We start from the raw sequence: 12,417 nt of genomic DNA on the forward strand, positions 1-12,417 counted from the left end.
TCCATGGGATTCCAAAGAGTTGGACATGACTGAGCAGCATTTGCAAATAAAAGTCAGTCACCTACAGAGTCCCACTTGGGGTCTGTGAGCTAACAGCAAGGCTTGTATCTGCTCTACAGGTAGCACCAATAGAAACCAAGCTATCATTCTTATAGTGAAACAAGATTCAGACTTCTGGCATTAAGAGCAGCCCTGCTGCTGCCTAGATGGAACTACCAGCCAGCTCCCTTTGGGACAACGTCATTCCAGGTCCCTTTTGCCTGCGGCCACGTGGAAAGGTATATGAGCCCAGAAATCTCTGAGTATTACTGTCTGGTGTTGTATCTGTACTTGAGTACCTAATAACCATTTTTTCTATTACAGTAGGAAAACAGTTTTCGAAGTTCTTTTCTAATCTTTCCTTACACAACATGTTTATTAATCAGAAATAAAAGGATGTTCCCTATTTTGTCATGAAAATTCAAATCTATTCAGCCAATATTTATAGAGGATAGTCTAATCATCTGGCATTTATGTCATCTTGTGAATTAGGGCAAGTTTTGGAATTTGGGGCAAATTACTTAAATACTCAGTCTCGGCTGTCTTGTCATATGTATATGTGATTTGTAACATGAGATTAGCAATGTATTTATTGTTAAATAAAATCTTGCTATTGAAGAGAAGAAGAAAATGGCAATCCACTCCAGTACCCTTGCCTGGAAAATCCCATGGACGGAGGAACCTGGTAGGCTACAGTCCATGGGATCGCAGAGAGGTGGACATGACTGAGCACCTTCACTTTCCTTTCCTTTATTCAAGAAAATAAAACCTGCCCCAATGCCTGGAGCTTAGTAAATAACGAATAAAAGGTAACTGACAAAGCAATGATGCCAGTAATGATAAGTAGGAATAAAGTCACATTCATCATTCATTTTCTGAATACTAACCATAGCAATCTATGTTTTATGCCTTGGAGCACATTAGTAAAAGTAGTATATATATACACACACACACACATGTTGAAAGGTTGCAGAAAGGTTGATGGTAAGAATTTTGATAAGGTTAAGATTGTGGATTTGTAAGAATAGTAAATGCTTTACCCCAACTCCAGGTAGCTTTTGGTGTTATATTTCTCTGAAGATGTAATCTCTCCAATTTTAGCCACTGGCTCACAACACTGTTTTTTAAGTATCCAGGGATGAGAGAGTTCCATAAACATGGTGGTAGCTGGAACTGGCTTACATGTAGAATCTCTTAATTGACTAAGTGGAAATTTTTATATTAAATCTGGAAAAGTTTGGATTTTGACTCAAGAGGTTGTTGACTGTTTCATAGCATAAATATTTTTAAGTAGGGAAGGGACATACCCAGTCAACAAAGCTTTGTTGACCTGAGCTGATTTATTTCATTAAATCTGAGAAATGGACTTGAGAACTATAAACTGGAGAAAGTTTTAAGATGAGCTTGAGAGAGGAAGGTGAATGAAAGTTGTATAATCACAAGACTAGGATAAAGAACTTTTTTAAATTTGAGGGGAAGGCTGTAAGTAAATTGGGCTTCCCTGGTGGCTCAGCAATAAAGAACCCACCTGCAATGCAAGAGATGCAGGAGATGCTTTCTGAAAAAGCCAAATATCCAAAAAGTAGAGTAATAAATGCAAAAAAACCCAAACATATACAGATTTTTAATATAATTATTCAGTTATATTTTAATGAATAGGAATGATATGTTAAAAAGGGATAACATATATACCATACAATTGATTTCAAACATGTGAAATAAAACATGCATAGGAAAAAAGAATAAAACTGTATCAGCATGTTATCAGTGGTTATTTCTAGAAATGAAATACAGATGAGTTTTTTTCTTTTATTTTCCAGTTTTTCTATATGGTATATATATTACTTTTGACAATTGTGGGGGAAAGGAAGGTTAGGGTTTTTTGTTTTTTGTTTTTTCCCCTCCTTTTTAACCTCTTTTTAGCCCAGTAGTATTATATTGAGCATCTGTAAAACCTCTCACCCCCACTCTTGTTTTCAAGATCACTTCATGAATTTCCCATGTCCTTACTCTTTAGTGGACAAATTTTAGAGAAGTGATGAGCTCTACCAAGGCTAGCATTAAAATGGTTGTCTCTGAGTCAGAGGCTTTTCATCTTTGCCATTCATTTACTAACTATTCTTTTTAATGGATGACCACAATTATACTACAGTGAAAGGTTAACATTTATAATGTTTACCTTGAGGACTCAATAAAATGCCTTTGTTTCTTATCATATTTGGCATGTTTAATAAAATAAGCTGAATTAGACATCCAATGTATTCCAACTGTGACAACTAAAAATAAATATAATATTTACCTTCATTGTTTTCAGGTGCTTAGCAAACTTTACCAATAATCTTTCATTGCTTTGGATTAATTTACAGATAGGAACTAATACCGATAATAGGAATTACAGGTTAATATAATCTTTTTGAACTCATCTAAAATGTGAAACAAGCTTCAGTTTCTTCTGTTTTTCAGACATCAGGAGAAAGAAGTTTCTTCTCAATGGAAAAGTTGTTCGTCTTATCCTAGAGTAAAGGAATAAGTGGACAAATAAGCAAGTTTATCTTTTGGGGGAAATGTCTAGTCCCAACCCCATTTTAATCTAAAATTTATTTAATGTTTTCAACAGTGTTTCACTGGGCAGAGCAGCATGTAAAAGCATGTAAATCACCCAAGAGCTTCAAGTAACAGGAGAAACCTCAGTCTTCTAGATCCCCCTTACTCAGAGCATAGTGTCTGGACGGGCACCAGCACCATCACCTGGGTGCTGGTTAGAAACTCAAAATCTCAAACCCTACCCTAGACTGACTATATCAGAAACTTCTTTTTAATAACATACCCATGTGATTGACAGGCACATTAAAGCCTGAGAAGAACTGGGCTAGATAGCTTTTTTATTATTGTTTTGTTGTTCAGTTACATGCCACAGAATATGAAGGAAATGATAAAAGTAAATAACTCAATCTTATTAGTATAATGAAAGAGGAGATACTTCACAGTCTCTAATTAAAGTGGTTTTTAAAAATTTTTTAAATTATAAAAGTATGATAACACATTCACAGGAGATTTGGAAAATACAGAACAAAGTTACATATAGTCCCACTATATATTACAATTATTTTATTATTTTATTTTTTATTGGAGAATAATTGCTTTACAATATTGTGTTGATTCCTGCCATACATCAACATGTATCAGTGCTTTTCAGGTCTACTATATCCTTCTACTTTTCTGTCTATTCATTCTATTAATTTTTGAGAGTTTGATATTGAAACTCCAACCAAAAACTTCAACTTAAAAAAATAAAGATTTTTAGCTGGAGTTTCAATATCAAACTCTCAAAAATTAATAGAGTGGATAGACAGAAAAGTAACCTGAAAAGCACTATGAACCAATTCAACATAACTAAGATTTATACAATTTTCACACAACAGCAGGATACAAATTCTATTCAAGTTCCCATGGACTATAAACTATAAGACACTAGAACATATCCAGGGACATAAAACAAGGTGCAAAAATTTCATGGTCTAAAGGTATTGAAATCATACAGAGTCTGTTCTCTTCTCACTGAGGCATTATGTTAGAAATCAATATCAAAAGATATTTGAAAATAACCCACATATTTCCAAGTGCAATGTGACATTTTCCAAGAGAGACATTTGACTTAGTCATTGAAAGCCTCAGTAAAGTTAAAAGACTGAAAAAACACAGATTGCAGAGAAGAAAACACTTAAATGAGAAATTGATATCAAAGATATTTTTTAAATTCCATATATTTGGAAATTAAATGTCCACTTTTAAATGATGGGTGTATGAAGGAGCCATAACAAAAAAAATTAGAAAATAATTGTAACAGAATAAAAATGAAAATAATTTACCAGAGTTTGTTGTATGCAGCTGAAGTTGCTCAATGCAACTAAATACAATGTGGAATCTTGGATAGGTATGAAAACAAATAATGGAAACTAACATAAAATTTTGTGAAATTTGAACAAAGCTGTACTTTAGTTAATAATACTGTATCACATGTTAATTTCCTGTTTTTCTTTTCTTTATTTTTACAGCTTAGTATTTCTTTGTATCCTCAGAATTGGATTAAAAGTTTCAAGCTTCAAAGTTTTTTTTTAAAAAAACATTATTAAGATAATAAGCTGTCCAGACTTTTTGCAGTAATACTAGATGCCAGAATAAATGGAACTATATCAAAGTTTTGAGTGAACATAAATTAGAAATCTAGCATTCAATTCATACTTAATCAAAGAAGTGGAACCAAAATGTCATAAATTTTTTCATGAGTTTCCTAAGCTATATATATTATGTCAGATCTGAAGGTGGCTGGCCGTGAGGGGCAGCAGGATCACTCTGGAACTGGCTTTTCTGGGTTTGGCATCTGAGAGAGTTTCTGACAGAGTAAAGGTACTCCTTTCTGCTACTCTCTTGAGATCTTTTAGGGGCAGGTCCCTACATCTGGGAATTGGAGATACAGAAACTGAGCACTGGGGCAGGGAACTGCTCACTTAGCAGCAGAGCCAGGCTGGGCCAAGGGCTTAGGGTAGCGCCTTGCACAAATTCCGGGTCAAGTTGGTGGAGTAGGACGACCCTGGGCTCACCTCCTCCCAGGGACACACCGAAACTACAACCTCGTAAAGAACAACTGTCTCTCAGGACTGACCTGAAGACTAGCACAACAGACTTTCTACGAGTAAGGGTATAAGGAAAAGGCAGGAGGTGCAGAATCAAACCTTGGTTTTACTCCTGTGAGGCAACCCACAACCCCAAGAGACATCACAACCACAGAGGTACCCCCTGAGGAGCCAGGGGGCCAAGTCCCACATCATGCTCCCCAGCACCAGGACCTAACTGGGAAGCTGAGTCCCCAAAAGAGCTGGTTCTGAAAACCAGCAAGGATTAAATCTGGGGGAGTGGGGCTGGGGGGACGAGGATGAGGGTGCCCTGGGAAAGGACGGAGACTTCACTCTTAAAGGACTCCTCGCAGAAACTCACTCACTCCAAACCTAGCACAGAGGCAGCAGCTTGAAAAGCCCCCGGGCCATACCAGACGGGGAGTCGTTGACTCATTTTGGGGCCTAGAGTGGGGGGGGGGGGTGTCTGTCATGGTCTTTGTAGACCTGGACATGGGGACTGGAGTTGACGGGAAGAGGGACGCAGGGGACCCAAGTCTCGAGTGAAACAAGTGTGCTTTATTTGCAGAAATGCATGTTTATATATCTTCATACAAGGCAGCTTTAGGCAGTAAAACAAACAAACAAAAAAACTGAGCAAAAACAAAGCCAAGCAAATAATAATCTTCAAAGGGCCAGAAAGCATTCCATACCCTGAGTAAGAGGGGCATAACTGAATAGATTACATTTAAGTAAGGTCACTGAAGGGAGTCAAGTGAAGTGAAGTCAAGTGGGCCTTAGAAAGCATCGCTATGAACAAAGCTAGTGGAGGTGATGGAATTCCAATTGAGCTGTTTCAAATCCAGAAAGATGATGCTGTGAAAGTGCTGCACTCAATATGCCAGCAAGTTTGGAAAACTCAGCAGTGGCCGCAGGACTGGAAAAGGTCAGTTTTCATTCCAATCCCAAAGAAAGGCAATGCCAAAGAATGTTCAAGCTACCGCACAATTGCACTCATCTCACATGCTAGTAAAGTCATGCTCAAAATTTTCCAAGCCAGGCTTCAGCAATACGTGAACTGTGAAATCCCTGACGTTCAAGCTGGTTTTAGAAAAGGCAGAGGAACCAGAGATCAAATTGCCAACATCCACTGGATCATGGAAAAAGCAAGAGAGTTCCAGAAAAACATCTATTTCTGCTTTGTTGACTATGCCAAAGCCTTTGACTGTGTGGATCACAATAAACTGTGGACAATTCTGAAAGAGATGGGAATACCAGACCACCTGACCTGCCTCTTGAGAAATCTGTATGCAGGTCAGGAAGCAACAGTTAGAACTGGACATGGAGCAACAGACTGGTTCCAAACTGGGAAAGGAGTACGTCAAGCCTGTATATTGTCACCCTGCTTATTTAACTTCTATGCAGAGTACATCATGAGAAACCCTGGGCTGGAAGAAGCACAAGCTCGAATCAAGATTGCCGGGAGAAATATCAATAACCTCAAATATGCAGATGACACCACCCTTATGGCAGAAAGTGAAGAGGAACTAAAAAGCCTCTTGATGAAAGTGAAAGAGGAGAGCAAAAAGGTTGGCTTAAAGCTCAACATTCAGAAAACGAAGATCATGGCATCCGGTCCCATCACTTCATGGGAAATAGATGGGGAAACAGTGGAAACAGTGTCAGACTTTATTTTTTTGGGCTCCAAAATCACTGCAGATGGTGACTGCAGCCATGAAATTAAAAGACACTTACTCCTTGGAAGAAAAGTTATGACCAACTTAGATAGCATATTCAAAAGCAGAGACATTGCTTTGCCGACTAAGGTCCATCTAGTCAAGGCTATGGTTTTTCCTGTGGTCATGTATGGATGTGAGAGTTGGACTGTGAAGAAGGCTGAGCACAGAAGAATTGATGCTTTTGAACTGTGGTGTTGGAGGAGACTCTTGAGAGTCCCTTGGACTGCAAGGAGATCCAACCAGTCCATTCTGAAGGAGATCAGCCCTGGGATTTCTTTGGAAGGAATGATGCTAAAGCTGAAACTCCAGTCCTTTGGCCACCTCATGCGAAGAGTTGACTCATTGGAAAAGACTCTGATGCTGGGAGGGATTGGGGGCAGGAGGAGAAGGGGACGACAGAGGATGAGATGGCTGGATGCCATCATGGACTCGATGGATGTGAGTCTGAGTGAACTCCGGGAGATGGTGATGGACAGGGAGGCCTGGCGTGCTGAGATTCATGGGGTTGCAAAGAGTCGGACACGACTGAGCAACTGAACTGAACTGAACTGAACTGAACTGAAGGGAGGCGCTGAAAGGAATCCAAGCGGGTGCCCCTTCTCGTGAGCTCAGTCCTGAGAACTGCGTGCAGCTCTGCCCATTCCTGTTTTCCAGGAACTGATAAGGAATAGAGAATCCTTGAGAAACGGCACCCAAAAGAAAAGAATAATATATTGGATCCCTTAAAGCTGAATGTCCCCTGACAGGGGTCCAGTGGAACTTCCTCTGGGGGCAGAAGTACCTGCAGATCTTCGTTCATTTTCACTTTCTTCCCACGTAGCTGATCTGGTGCTAGCGAGCACTGTTTCTATCAGTCTCCATCAGCCTAACTAACACTACCTGCTCTGGCCCTCCTTTCTCCGGAGAACCCAAGAGGCCAGGCCTACACACCAATGCCCCCTCCCTACAGCAGTCACAGCCAGGTCTGTGGACGTTTGGACCAAGGACCAACCGCACCTACTAGGGTGTCTGCCGCAGTCACGGGGAAGCCTGCCTGGGGACCAACCTCACCCACCAGCACACCCACAACAACTGCTGTCCACTCATCACAGGAGGGCACACGCAGCCTACACAGGGGATACCCCTGGGGCACCTGGCTGGGTTGACTAGGGGAGATTGTACCACTGGGCCCTATAGGACACCTCCTATATAAGGCCACCCTTTCAAGACTGGGTGATGAAGCTGATATATGCAGAAACAGAGTTCAAGAGTCAGTCAGTTCAGCAGTGTCTGACTCTTTGCAACCACATGGACTTCAGCACACCAGGCTTCCTTGTCCATCACCAATTCCCAGAGCCTATTCAAACTCATGTCCATTGAGTTGGTGATGCCATCCAACCATCTCATCCTCTGTCATCCCCTTCTCCTCTCACCTTCAGGGTCTTTTCCAGTGAGTCAGTTCTCACTGGAGGCCCAAGAACTGGAGTTTCAGCTTCAGCATCAGTCTTTCCAATGAATATTCAGGACTAATTTCCTTTAGGATGGACGGGTTGGATTTCCTTGCAGTCCAAGGGACTCTCAAGAGTCTTCTCCAACACCACAGTTCAAAAGCAGCAATTCTTCAGTGCCCAGTTTTCTTTTTAGTCCAACTCTCACATCCATACATGACTACTGGAAAAACCATAGCTTTGTCTAGATGGACCTCTGTTGGCAAAGTAATGTCTTTGCTTTTTAATATGCTGTCTAGCTTTGTCATAGCTTTTCTTCCAAGAAGCAAGTGTCTTTTAATTTCATGGCTGCAGTTACCATCTTCAGTGATTTTGGAGCCCCAAAAAATAAAGTCTGACTGCTTCCACTGTTTCGCCATCTATTTGCCATGAAGTGATGGGACCAGATGCCATCATCTTCGTTTTCTGAATGTTGAGCTTTAAGTCATCTTTTTCACTCTCCTCTTTCACTTTCATCAAGAGGCTTTTTAGTTCCTCTTCACTTTCTGCCATAAGGGTGGTGTCATCTGCATATCTGAGGTTATTAATATTTCTCCTGGCAATCTTGATTCCAGCTTGTGCTTCATCCAGTCCAGCACTTTGAATGATGTACTCTACATACAAGTTAAATAAGCTGGGTGATGATATACAGCCTTGACTACTCCTTTCCCAATTTGGAACTAGTCCGTTTTTCCATGTTCGGTTTGAAATGGAATTAATGAAAAAACTATGGAATATCTTTCAAAGGGAAGAACAAGATAAAACATCAGGGGGAAAAAAAACTAAAGGAAGAGGCAGGCACAAGCATGGGTGGCTGCCACGGTGTACAAGTGCGGCCAAGAGGAGCTACCCCGTGTCTGAGGTCAGGGGTGGAGGCCAAGAGTGCCAGGCTGTGACAGCGCGGGAGCAGCTGAGAAGGTACCCCACATCCGAGGTCAGGGGCGGTGGCTGGGAGGAGCTACCCACCGCCTGAGGCCAGGGGCGGCGGCCGAGAAGAGCAACCCCAAAGTCCAAGGACCTGTGGCTGTGCGGGCACAGGAGGGCCAAGAGGAGCTATGTGGAGTAGTGCAAGGTCAGGAGGGATGGCCATGAGGAGATACCCCTCGTCCCAGGTAAGGAGCAGTGGCTGCGCTTTGCTGGAACAGCCGTGAAGAGATACCCCACATCCAAGGTAAGAGAAACCAAGTGAGACAGGATGTGTTGCTGCTGCTGCTAAGTCACTTCAGTCATGTCCGACTCTGTGCAACCCCATAGATGGCAGCCCACCAGGCTCTGCCATCCCTGGGATTCTCCAGGCAAGAACACTGGAGTGGGTTGCCATTTTCCTTCTCCAATGCATGAAAGTGAAAAGTGAAAGTGAAGTCGCTCTGTCATGTCCAACCCTCAGCAACCCCATGGACTGCAGCCTTCCAGGCTCCTCTGTCCATGGGATTTTCCAGGCAAAAGTACTGGAGTAGGATGTGTTGCAAGAGGGCATCAGAGGGCAGACACACTGAAATCTTAATCACAGAAACTAGTCAATCTAATCACACTAGGATCACAGCCTTGTCTAACTCAATGAAACTAAGCCATGCCCTGTGGGGCCACCCAAGACAGGTGGGTTATGGTGGAGAGGTCTGACACAATGTGGTCCACTGGAGAAGGGAATGGCAAACCACTTCAGTATTCTTGCCTTGAGAACAGTATGAAAAGGCAAAATGATAGGATACTGAAAGAGGAACTCCCCAGGTTAGTAGGTGCCCAATATGCTACTGGAGATTAGTGGAGAAATAACTCCAGAAAGAATGAAGGGATGGAGCCAAAGCAAAAACAATACCCAGTTGTGGATGTGACTGGTAATAGAAGCAAGGTCTCATGCTGTAAAGCGCAATATTGCATAGGGACCTGGAATGTCAGGTCCATGAATCAAGGCAAATTGGAAGTGGTCAAACAGGAGCTGGCAAGAGTGAACGTTGACATTCTAGGAATCAGCAAACTAAAATGGACTGGAATGGGTGAATTTAACTCAGATGACCATTATTATATCTACTACTGTGGGCAGGGATCCCTTAGAAGAAATGGAGTAGCCATCATGGTCAACAAAAGAGTCCGAAATGCAGTACTTAGATGCAATCTCAAAAATGACAGAATGAGCTCTGTTTGTTTCCAAGGCAAACCATTCAATATCACAGTTATCCAAGTCTATGCCCCAACCAGTAACGCTGAAGAACCTGAAGTTGAACAGTTCTATGAAGACCTACAAGATCTTTTAGAACTAACACCCAAAAAAGAAGTCCTTTTCATTATAGGGGACTGGAATGCAAAAGTAGGAAGTCAAGAAACACCTGGAGTAACAGGCAAATTTGGCCTTGGAATGTGGAATGAAGCAGGGCAAAGGCTAATAGAATTTTGCCAAGAGAACGCACTGGTCATAGCAAACACCCTCTTCCAACAACACAAGAGAAAACTCTACACATGGACATCATGAGATGGTTGACACCAAAATCAGATTGATTTTGCAGCCAAAGATGGAGAAGCTCTATAAAGTCAGCAAAAACAAGACCAGGAATTGACTGTGGCTCAGATCATGAGCTCCTTATTACCAAATTCAGACTGAAATTGAAGAAAGTAGGGAAACCCACTAGACCATTCAGGTATGACCTAAATCAAATCCCGTATGATTATACAGTGGAAGTGAGAAATAGATTTAAGGTACTAAATCTGATAGAGTGCCTGATGAACTATCCCTTCATTCTTTCTGGAGTTATTTCTCCATGAACTGAGGTTCCTGACATTGTACAGGAGACAGGGATCAAGACCATCCCCATGGAAAAGAAATGCAAAAAAGCAAAATGGTTGTCTGAGGAGGCCTTACAAATAGCTGTGAGAAGAAGAGAAGCGAAAAGCAAAGGAGAAAAGGAAAGATATAAGCATCTGAATGCAGAGTTCCAAAGAATAGCAAGAGGAGATAATAAAGCCTTCCTCAGCGATCAATGCAAAGAAATAGAGGAAAAGAACAGAATGGGAAAGACTAGAGATCTCTTCAAGAAAATTAGAGATACCAAGGGAACATTTCATGCAAAGATGGGATCAGTAAAGGACAGCAATGGTATGGACATAACAGAAGCAGAAGATATTAAGAAGAGGTGGCAAGAATACACAGAAGAACTGTACATAAAAGATCTTCACGACCCAGATAATCACGATGGTGTGATCACTCACCTAAAGTCAGACATCCTGGAATATGAAGTCAAGTGGGCCTTAGAAAGCATCACTATGAACAAAGCTAGTGGAGGTGATGGAATTCCAGTTGAGCTGTTTCAAATCCTGAAAGATGATGCTGTGTAATTGCGGCACTCAATATGCCAGCAAATTTGGAAAACTCAGCAGTGGCCACAGGACTGGAAAAGTTTAGTTTTCATTCCAATCCCAAAGAAAGGCAATGCCAAAAAATGCTCAAACTACTGCACAAATGCACTAATTTCACAAGCTAGTAAAGTAATGCTCAAAATTTTCCAAGCCAGACTTCAGTAATATGTGAACTGTGAACTTCCAGATGTTCAAGCTGGTTTTAGAAAAGGCAGAGGAACCAGAGATCAAATTGCCAACATCCGCTGGATCATCAAAAAAGCAAGAGAGTTTCAGAAAAAAACATATATTTCTGCTTTATTGACTATGCCAAAGCCTTTGACTGTGTGGATGACAGTAAACTATGGAAAATTCTGAAAGAGATGGGAATACCAGACACCTGACCTGCCTCCTGAGAAACCTGTATGCAGGTCAGGAAGCAACAGTTAGAACTGGACATGGAATAACAGACCGATTCCAAACAGGAAAAGGAGTACATCAAGGCTGTATATTTTCACCCTGCTTATTTAACTTATATGCAGAGTACATCATGAGAAACACTGGGCTGGAAGAAGCACAAGCTTGAATCAAGATTTCTGGGAGAAATATCAATAACCTCAGATATGCAGATGACACCACCCTTATGGCAGAAAGTGAAGAGGAACTAAAAAGCCTCTTGATGAAAGTGAAAGAGGAGCGTGAAAAAGTTGGCTTAAAGCTCAACATTCAGAAAATGGAAATCATGGCATCTGGTCCCATCACTTCATGGCAAATAGATGGGGAAACAGTGGAAACAGTGCCAGACTTTATCTTTTGGGGCTCCAAAATCACTGCAGATGGTGATTGCAGCCATGAAATTAAAAGACACTTACTCCTTGGAAGAAAAGTTATGACCAACCTAGATAGTATAATCAAAAGCAGAGACATTGCTTTGCCGACTAAGGTCCATCTAGTCAAGGCTATGGTTTTTCTAGTGGTCATGTATGGATGCAAGAGTTGGACTGTGAAGAAAGCTGAGTGCTGAAGAATTGATGCTTTTGAACTGTGGTGTTGGAGAAGACTCTTGAGAGTCCCTTGGACTGCAAGGAGATCCAACCAGTCCATTCTAAAGGAGATCAGACCTGGGTGTTCTTTGGAAGGAATGATGCTAAAGCTGAAGCTCCAGTACTTCGGCCACCTCATGCGAAGAGTTGACTCATTGGAAAAGACTGATGCTTGGAGGGATTGGGGGCA

Source organism: Budorcas taxicolor, chromosome 15, assembly GCF_023091745.1.
Source record: "Budorcas taxicolor isolate Tak-1 chromosome 15, Takin1.1, whole genome shotgun sequence".
Taxonomy (NCBI): Eukaryota; Metazoa; Chordata; class Mammalia; order Artiodactyla; family Bovidae; genus Budorcas; species Budorcas taxicolor.